At 37.0% G+C, this 7,616-nt stretch overlaps 1 long non-coding RNA gene across 1 annotated transcript; it reads left to right on the top strand.

The window, feature by feature from the left end:
• Window positions 1-3,509: 3,509 nt before the first annotated feature.
• On the top strand, window positions 3,510-4,192 carry LOC137150502 (uncharacterized). The gene is made up of 2 exons (XR_010918984.1): window positions 3,510-3,585; window positions 3,990-4,192. It is a non-coding gene; the product is annotated as an uncharacterized lncRNA (long non-coding RNA).
• Window positions 4,193-7,616: the final 3,424 nt, after the last annotated feature.

Below are 7,616 nucleotides of genomic sequence, written 5' to 3' on the forward strand. Positions count from 1 at the left end.
GCTGCATTACATGCTCGTCTGTTCTTAAAATAAATAGTACTCTTTAGATATGTTTATAAAGACATCTGAGAAGATCATTTCAGTGATAATATTAAAGTTAGTATTCCAGAGTTTATCTGTGAAGTGTCATTATCTTTGGTGCTATATATTAAAAAGGAAGTCATAAATCATCATGTTTTATATAACTAAATACTGAAAGAAAAATGTGATTAATTGATTTACTACTTCTTCAATAGTTTAATTTATTCTGCAATCTAAAGTCATATTTGGTAATATGCATAAACCATTACACACATAAATATAAAAACAGCAAGAGTCCTGTGACACCTTGAAGACTAACAAATTTATTTGGGCATAAGCTTTCGTGGGCAGAAACCCACTTCGTCGGATGCATTCTGCCCACGAAAGCTTATGCCCAAATACATTTGTTAGTCTTTAAGGTGCCACAGGACTCTTGCTGTTTTGCTAAAAGCAGACTAACATGGCTACCCCTCTGAAACCATAAATATAGAAGCTTATCAGCCTGATTGCTGAGATATGGCTTTTTTCTGGAATGCTTGAATTATGTCTCGGAGCTCTAGATTATGTTCATCATGTATTCAGGTACGGTGACCTTTCTTGGTAGTGGCGGGAGCATTCGGTTTTAGGAGTGAGATGAAGATTATTGGAGAGTTGTCTTTCTGGAGGGGAACTAATTCCTGTCCTTCCTGAACTCTATATTTAGATGATAAATCTCACGTTGTCTTTCGCTTCAGAACATTCGTGACAGTTTCAAAAGAATTACAGTGGTTAGTTCATACCTCTGTTCTGAGATCATGTGTTTGTTCTTCAGTGGGTTTGAGATTTTGTTCTCCTGAGGGTTTGAATTATTCTCCAGAGAGTTTGAGATGACAGGTTTGTTTATTATGTTTGCAGTGTTTTTTTTCCCCCAAGTTATTGTCACGTATCCTTCCCTAAGTTGTTGCCTGTGAATTCCTGGCTCCATGGTGGAATGTTAACGTATTAATGTGGTTTTTTTGCTGAGATTTTTATTGTTAAATCAGCATGATGAGATGGGTAATAGCTGGATATTTGCTGTAACTAGTTCGGAGCCAGATTGTGAACCTCTTTCTCCCATTGGTGAGTAGTTGCTCAGAAAAGTAATCCCTTATGGGACCACTTGAGTGAATAATGTTCACTAGGGGGAGTAAGTAATTGACAGTCTGGCCATTAGTTTGTATGGTGACAGGAGGTGTGTTCTCATCTTGTGTCTGAAACCCTTTCTATTATTGCTTCTGCAAGAAAATAACTTGTGCTGTCAGTAACTCCATTTACCTTTTATAACAAAACAAAACTTAACCTTACTAGTTTATGTTTAACTAGGGTGATCAGATGCCCAGATTTTATACGGACAGTCCCAATATTCAGGGCTTTTTCTTATATAGGTGCCTATTATCTCCCACTCCCATCCTGATTTTTTACATTTGCTATCTGATCACCCTATTAACAACTCATCAATTGAGCAGCTGTTAGTTTTTAAATATGCAAAGCAATAGTTACATGTATATGATTAATCAAGTACTAAAATATAGGCAGATACTTTTTGCTGAGTTTCTCTACTTTTGGCTAGTTGAATAAATCCATTAATCTTTGTGAGGCGGTCAGACACCAGTGTGATGAGCATATAAATATCAAGATAAATAAAATAAAAAGCCCATGGCATTTTCCATAAGAATATTGGTTTGCCCCAATGCCCCTGGTAAAAATGGACATCACTTTACCGTTGTGTAGTGTACTGGATATTGCTTGTTTGCCACATGCTCAACCTCAAGCGTGACTGCATTTTTCTGGTGTCGCATGTAACGTATATAATTGATAAAGGATTTTAGGTTCCTTCATGATGAAAGGTGCACCTAAATGTAAAATATTATAAGGGTGTAGACACCTATGTTCATTTAGAAATACATTCTTAAATAAAAACCTAAAATTATATTTCAGTGCTTTAAATGTATAAGCTACGACTAAATTCTGCTCACCCTCCGATATCCATGTGCAACCTTATAGAGTTCTGTGAATAACTGAGAGCAGATTTTGAGCCTTAAAGTTTTTCTTAAATACTTCTGAGAACATCTGCATGTAAAAACAAGTGTGCCTGCCAATCTCTGTTTATCTCATAGTATATATTAAAGCAAACAGAAGAGTGGTGACATTTGAAGTAGTACAACTGCTGCCCTGCTATCTTTAGACCCAGTCCTGGAGAGTGGAGCAAAGGAGGACAGAAGGAGGGAGTGCTGAGGAGCAAGGGGGTAGTAAAATTTGGCTGTCTATATTTCTTAACAGCTGGGCTGGATGAGTGCTGCTATTATGTATTACTATTGCTTTGCTATCCCTGGCAAAGTATTGATTTTCAACTCAAATGATTATACATCTGAAATCTTGGTTGTTCTTTATGCTAATGAGACACCAGAAGATAGAGTTCCTGGTGCTACCACAGTATTAGGCTGCAAAATCCACCTGAACATAGAGTTTGAGGAAGTGAAACTATAATTAGCTTCCCTTTCCACTTTTCCCCTCCCCCCTCCGCTCCACTGCTGACCAGTGTGACTTAATAGTAAGAAATGTTAGCAGATTTTGTATCAGGGTGGTTGGGTGACCTGCTGTCACACAAAAGATGTGGACTCTGATTATTTCTCAGCAGTGGAGATGGGGGGGCTGATTTTTCTCACACATGGGTTTTATAATGGTATAACTGAGTTGACTTCAGTGGAGTTACCCCTGATTTTACAACAATGTGAAAGGAGAATCAGGACATGAATGTATTATAGAAACGAATTCCTTGCTTTGGTCACTGATGAAGATGAGGGAAAAGCTTTAGGGAAGGCTTAGTTTTAGGCAATGCCAGAAAAATAATTTTAAAATGTGCTCTAAAAATGTCAAGAAGTGTATTGTAAAAGAAATAAATTCCTGATCACTGTGAGGTTAATAGTCTTCAAATCCACAGTAATTAAAAATAATCACTATGATTGGTGATGGTTAGAATATAAAGCTGACCATTTATAGTAAAGGCAGAGAATAAACAATGATGACTCAGGCGGTTGTTTCTGTTCTGTTGAAGCTAATGAGAAATAGATGGAACATATGTTGTTTGATATAGACCAAGATAAATATGCTTTCTGTTCAGTGATGTTTTTATTTTTAATGGAATTGTAAAGGGGATTATTTTTTGTTGTTGATGAATTGCTTTTATGGTTTTGAAAAAAAATCCCAAAGCATTTCCTTTACGAATACAGACTTCTGCTGTGTTTGTGTATTAATGTTTTCCATTAACATTTTGTAAGGAAGTTCAGGGCCAGAACTTGTGGCTTCATTGACTTTAATAAAGCTATGTCAATTTATACCACCTGAGGATCTGCCTCTCAGAGTATACTTGGTTCTAATTTTCCATCACTACAGATGAGTAACAGCTGTAGATGATAGTGGGAGTTATTTATGTGCAGCCCCAGGAGAACAGACCCCATTGTCTTGATCCTGCAGGTCTTGTTACAAGTGGATGAAAGTTTTGGGTGCTGATGTGGTTGTGAAAGAGTTTTTGTAATGCCTGAGTTGGTGTGTTGAATAATAAGTAACTTATCTCAAAATCATTGACATTATATTCTGGAGACAAAAAGAGAAGTAGATTGAACTATTAATAGTTATTTGCTATGATTATGGAGCAAAAGCAGTACACGATGATGGACTATAAAGTCACAATAGATTGATGTCTGATAATTGTTCAATAGACCATAACTGATTATAAAATTTCACACATACTGTCAGTAAAGCATAGTCTAAAAATTTACTACGAAGTGTGAGTTTGGGTCATTCTTTTTTTATTAAAAAGATCAAGTACAACAAGAAAATACATTACAGAGGCATTATACAAGTAAAACAAATAAAAATAAAATACAAATGCTAGGTCTTTTCCCAAAGGATTTTTAAAGCTATTTTTCTCTTTTGTCTTTTTACATTAGAATTTTTTGAGTTTGCGTGCCCTATTTTTGCTGGAGACACGGATTAGATGATGAGAAGATTAGCAAGATGATGACATGCAAAAGACAAGACTAAAATCTGAACAATTATGAGGGGAAGAAAATGTCAGGCTGACTTACTTTTTTTGCTGTTGTTTTTCATTAATATTTAACTTAAACTCTTGAAAAAGACTGGGAAGAAAAGCTATTCTGAAGATTCTAACACCGTTGTCCCTTCATTTGTAGACAGAAAATAGGTTTTCTAATTACCTAAGGAGTCCATGAGGGAAAAAACGTTAGGTAGGACTGATATACTGATATTGTTAACATAAAAAACAAGCAGGAAAAGAAACTTTACAAAAACTTTTATTATACATTGTAAAGGAGCAAAAAAAACCCTCATTTTTTTCCTTTGCAGGTAATATTTAACAGTAATTTATTTAATGTGTGTAGCACAGTCGAGTCTAGCAGACTCTCCACAAGTGAGGTTCCCTCATGGATTTATAGAAGTAGCATGTGTTCTTAGAGATTTACAAAGGATTAATACTTGCTTGTGATATTATCATATAGTTTATCCTTCAACAAAGCTTCTCTCATTCTGCTTTGAAAAGGCAGTCATATTTAGGACTGCTTCTACAACTCTTAAAATGCTTGCATAATGTCACAAGCACACTTAGCCAGGACTGCCTCTTTTTAGTTTTTGTAGTGGAACTTCTTCTGAAACCATGGGGAACTTCTTGGCAGGGTTTCCATTTTACTCACACAACCTTTCTCAATTATTAGTAGAAAACTTATTTTCCAGCATCTGTTTGCGACATACTCTTACTCATCCCCTCCACCGCCCCCCGCCCCCCCCCATTCACACAGTGTTGTCTTTTATAAACTCCCCGTGCAGAAAAGGAGATAACAGAATGTTAACTCCTATTAGACCAAAGCATTTTCCCAAAGTAATACGGGGTCACATTGCAGACGCTTCTGTTGAACTTTCACAAACAAACTGTAAGTAAGCCCAATATACAAATAAAACATTCTAATCCTGAACATAATATCCAGTATTAAGTAAATGCCTATTTCTTCTAGTCCAGTTTCTCTTGGATACTTACTTACCTTAACTGAAGGAAAGAACTTTGAGCATGATATCTGCTGAGTTATCATGTAATTCACATTATACTGTTTTGCTGGAGCATGTTGCTTGCTGCCAGCAGGTGTGTCTTTGAGCTACAGTATGGGTAAGCATTGGACTCCTTGAAAGTGAGACACATGCTAGCCATCTTTCATTCACATTAAATGAGGGGGTTATTAAATGGCCCTTTGTTTAGTGATAGTTGAAACAATGGAAGCCACTGCCCAACATGGCAAGGTCTGAGTAGAAGCTGAGCCATGTGGCCTGAGAAGTTTCCGTGGAGGCTGATTGCAAATGCCAAGTTTGAAGCATTGATTTGGTTGCAGATGTCTGTCCAAGTGTGTGTGAAACGAACCAGAAGGCTAGCAGACAGTGGGAGAAGCAATGTGTGGCTGTGGGATGAAGCTGAAAGAGAGCTTCTTTTGAGCAGAGTGCTGGTTGGAAAGACAGGCTTGAAAATTCTGAGCTAGGGAACTGCTTCCTGTTGGTTGTTTCTACTGTGTTCAGTGAAACAGGACTTTGTGTAAATTCTTTGTAAAATAAACAGGATTGCACCAAAGAAATACTTGACTGGTATAATCAGTTTCTCTTCCTATCATAAACAGCCCAGCAAGGCCCTGAATATTGTCTAACTGCTCTGGCCAAGAGTCAACAATGCTATTGACTTGAGATTATTATGGTCTATTCAAAAAAGACCACTCGGTTGTTAAATAGCATGTTTTGTACTAATTTTTTTTCTTTCATGTATTTAAACATATTGTTAAGCAGTCAACCCTCAAATTTATAACCTACTTTAAAGTTCCTATAAGTTAGGAACATAGGACATAGGAATTGCCATATCTAATCAGACCAGTGATCAAGCTTCAAAAGAAGGTGAAGGAAGGTGTATTGGACAGTTATGGAATAACCTGTTCAGTTTCTTCAGAATCTCTGTCAGCTAGGCATTAGAGTAAGCACTGAAACAGTACATTTTCTACCCATTATATTATTTTATTCTATCCAATGCAAATGTGGATATTTTCCATATTCTGTAAATATCAAATCCTTTTTTTGAATCCTACTAAGTTATTGGCTACAATGGTATCTTGTGTTCAAAGTAATCCATTTATCAGTTTTAAATTTGTTTGCTTTCAAATTGTTGAAAAATGTTCTAAAGATTTTAATTATTTGTTTTTAAATTACTGCTGCTAGGTAATTTCAAAAGAACAGAGCAAAGAGCCAAGTAACTAATGTTTTCATTGCACCTATACGTAGAACTCTGAGGCCGCCTACAGCTGTATAGCTACACCTAAAATGTGTGTAGAGTGGTACTCAGTTGTAATGTGATTCCAAAAATCTGCAGACCTGAGATGATAAAGTTGACATAGTATATTTGTCTATAAATCAGAATTGTATGTTTGTGTATCCCATGCCTTGACCTGTATGTTTTAACAATAGTTTCTGAAATGATGCTGAACAGTTTGTCCTTGTCTATACTTGCCATTAAACTAAGTTTGGCGCTTTCTTTTTTCTTTTGGGTTTTAATTTTTTTCTTGGCATGTTCTTTTACCTTGAGAATGTCAAGTCTGATCAACCCTGGTTTTGCTGGAGGACCTTCTAAACGTCTTAGAAACTTTACTGTGGGCTCTAAAACCGAACTGAAGAGGTGGGGAGAGAAGAGGTTAAACCTTTAACAAAGGCATCCTTACTCCAAAATGTTTATTGGACATTATAGTTAAATATGGGTTAACAAAAAAAACCCCAAAAACTAGAGCTTTCAAGCAGCCTGAATAAAAATTCCTTCTCCTTTCAATTGGTTGGTTTCAGTCTCTTGGCTTCTGTAATGTGACTGTTGTGCTAGTTCTCCAGACATTAGTGCCAACCACACAGACAGGACTTGACTTTCTAACATAAAGAACAAGGAGGGAAAAAACTTTGTTCTGGGAGAGAAAAAAATCAGATATTCTTTAAGCATCACAAAGAAGCAAAACTGGGTACCAGCCCATTCTTTCCCTGTAACACCAGGAATGGATTCAGTCCAACCACTTGATCACTGTGTGTTGCTGACCACTCCACTCCACTGCTGTATATGGTAAGTGGCTCTGAAATCCAGAGAGCAAAAAGTTAAAGCTGAAGACACAGCCAGATATTCTGTTTTTATTAATTACATGACCTCAGTTATTGTATAAGGGTTCCCAGAGTGTGGAAGGGGGAATCTTGCTGCTTAGCTAGGCACAGGAGAAAGCTTCCAGGAAGACGTTGGCAGGCTTTGCTCTGAGCCTTATTGCTACTCCCTGTGCATTCTAAAAGTGACTCCTCTGGGTTACAGTGTGTTTATTTCTTCTTCTGTTTATGTATTGGCTTAGAGCCAAAGCTCTTTAGGGGTTGATTTTTATTGCAGTGTTTTCAGACTTGCTGACAGGCCATATCTGGGGGAGTGGGAGGAGAAAAGCTTTGAGTAATACATTGGCTGTGCAGGAGGCAAAGGGGACTCTACACCCTTGGCACTGAGCTTAGGCTTTCAGTGA

Source organism: Emydura macquarii, unplaced genomic scaffold (assembly GCF_026122565.2).
Source record: "Emydura macquarii macquarii isolate MOO-44397 ecotype Brisbane River unplaced genomic scaffold, CSIRO-AGI_Emac_v2 contig_968, whole genome shotgun sequence".
NCBI classification, from domain to species: Eukaryota; Metazoa; Chordata; order Testudines; family Chelidae; genus Emydura; species Emydura macquarii.